Here is a 2,763-nt window from a genome sequence, read left to right as displayed (position 1 = left end):
TTGTTGTAGGAAATGAAGAAGAACCAGTTCTTCCTGATGTTCCCAATCAACAGCAAATGCAGGCATTCAAAGCATGGCATGAGAGAGCCAGGAAAGTTATGTACTGGCTGTCTATCAGCATTTCAGACTCTATGATTGTGCATATTCAGGATGCAAGTACGCTAAAGGAGGCATGGGATACTCTGTCAAAGATGTATAGCACAAATACGCAAGTCAAGAAAATGCAGCTCAAGCAAGAGTTGCACAATGTGCAAAGAGAAAATATGAGCATCAATGACTACCACATGAAGGTGAAGAAGATTGCAGATGCACTTGCTTCCATTGGGTCACCAGTGGAAGATGATGATTTAGTTTCTGTGACCTTGAATGGTCTAGGAAAGGATTATGCACAGTTTCGGACATCCATTTCAGTTCGTGAAAGATTTCCTGATTTTGAGGAGTTGATTGCTCTTCTAATTTCTGAGGAGCAGAGAAATGGTGGTGCATCTTCTTCAGGAGGAACTTCAAAAGAAACTGTCTTCTACTCAAATGCTGGAAGAGGTAGAGGCAGAGGTAGAGGAGGCCGATTTGGAGGCCGTGGTAGAAATCAGAATATGCAGCAAACTCAAGAAAACCAGTCCTATGGAGGAGGACGTGGTAACTCTAGAGGCAAGGGGAGCCAAAGAGGTCGTGGTGGATGGCAAAGAGGCCAAAATGCAAACAGTAATGTTGAATGCTACTATTGTGGTAAAATGGATCATATGGCTAAAGACTGCTATAAAAAGCAGAATGACATCATGAATGGAAAACTGCAACAAGGAAATTATGCATCTTCTAGTAGACAGGGTGATGACAGAAATGAGCATTTGTTTATGGTGCAGCACATGAACAATTCTGTGACAAGTGCAGAAGAAAGCAACGATGTGTTGTATGTTGACTCAGGTGCATCAAACCACATGACAGGTCATGCAGAATGGATGGAGGATGCAAGGAAAATGGAAAAACCAGGATTTGTGGAGACTGGTGATGATACTGCACATCCGATTGTGCAGATTGGAAAAATTCCTTTGTCTATGCAGAATGGGAAAAAGAAATACCTGTCCGATGTATTTCATGTCCCGAATATCACCAAGAATCTGGTTTCTGTTGGTCAAATGGTTGAACAGGGCTTGCAGGTCAGATTTAATCCTCATGGATGCTTTGTTGAGGATATGAAAAATAAAGGTCGCTTGATAGCAAAAGGAAAGAAGAAGGGCAGAATGTTTACGTTGGATGCAGACATGTCTGAATTGAGTGCAGCAATGTTTGCACATGGGACCGGTGTAGTTGCAGATATTGATATCTGGCATAAACGCATTGGTCATGTTAATGTACAGCGACTTAAATCAATGCAGGCCCAAAATATTGTTGCAGGATTACCTAGATTCAAGGTTGCAGAAATGCATAAGGTATGTGAAGCCTGTCAATTTGGAAAACAGGCAAGGAAACCATTTCCTAGACATGTTCAAGAGAGTAAGAAGCCATTGGAATTAATCCACTCTGATGTGTGGACTACTAAAGCTGCATCTCTAGGAGGCTGTCATTATTTTGTTACTTTTATTGATGACTATAGCAGAAAAGTTTGGGTGTATTTTATGAAAAAGAAAAGTGAAGTTTTTGGGCATTTCAAAACTCTTAAAGCTATGGTTGAAAAAGAAACAGGCCTGCAAATAAAATGCCTAAGGTCAGATGGAGGGGGAGAGTACCTCTCAAATGAGTTTGCAAGGTTCTTGCAGGAGCATGGCATAAAGCAGCAATATTCATGCAGTCATACCCCATAGAAAAATGGAATTGCAGAAAGAAAAAACAGACATATTGGAGAGGTGTCTCGTGCCATGCTCAATGAAAAAGACCTCTCTGCAAGAGCTGTATCCCACTTGGTGATCTAATCACCTCAATGCCCAAGAAATAACGCAGCTCTCCCAAATCCTTCATCTCAAACTTCTGCTTCAATAGCATTTTCACATGAAGGATATCTTCATCACTGTCACCTGTCATAATCAAATCATCAACATAAATGACAAGTAGCATAATACATTTCTCTGTTTTTCTCACATAAAGTGAGAAATCTGCATTGGAAATCTGAAAGCCAATAGTGACAAGATACTGTCCTATCTTGTCAGACCATGCTCTAGGTGCTTGCTTCAAGCCATACAAAGCTTTCTTCAACTTGCAAACAAACTCAGGATGAACAGCATGCACATAACCTGGTGGCTGCTCCATATAGACCTCTTCTTGCAAATCACCATGCAAGAAGGCATTCTTTACATCCATCTGATGTAAAGACCATCCCTTTGATGCAGCCATAGCAATGACTGCTCTTACGGTTGCCATCCTTGCAACCAGACTGAATGTTTCTTCATAGTCAATGCCATATGTTTGTGCATAACCCTTGACTACTAATCTTGCCTTGTATCTATTCACAGAGCCATCTGCATTGTGCTTCACCTTATAAACCCACTTACAGCCAATTGCATTCTTACCTTTAGGCAAAGGTACCAATTCCCATGTAGCATTTGCTTCCAAGGCATCCATTTCTTCATCCATGGCTTTCTCCCATTTTTCTTTTCCCATGGCTTGCTCAAAAGAAGTGGGTTCTGGTTCCTGTATCACTTTGACCATATATGCATAGTGAATGGCTGTAAATCCATCATATGTCAGCCTATCCACAGGATACCTAGCTCTTGTAGACCTGCGCAAAGTAGGTTCACTCCCAGGTGCTCTCAAAACATCCCTGGTCTTCCT

This window comes from Lygodium microphyllum, unplaced genomic scaffold (genome assembly GCF_053477565.2).
Source record: "Lygodium microphyllum isolate KBCC unplaced genomic scaffold, Lygodium_microphyllum_v1.1.10 scaffold_55, whole genome shotgun sequence".
In the NCBI taxonomy this organism is placed as follows: domain Eukaryota; kingdom Viridiplantae; phylum Streptophyta; class Polypodiopsida; order Schizaeales; family Lygodiaceae; genus Lygodium; species Lygodium microphyllum.
This window is presented reverse-complemented; position numbering follows the sequence as displayed.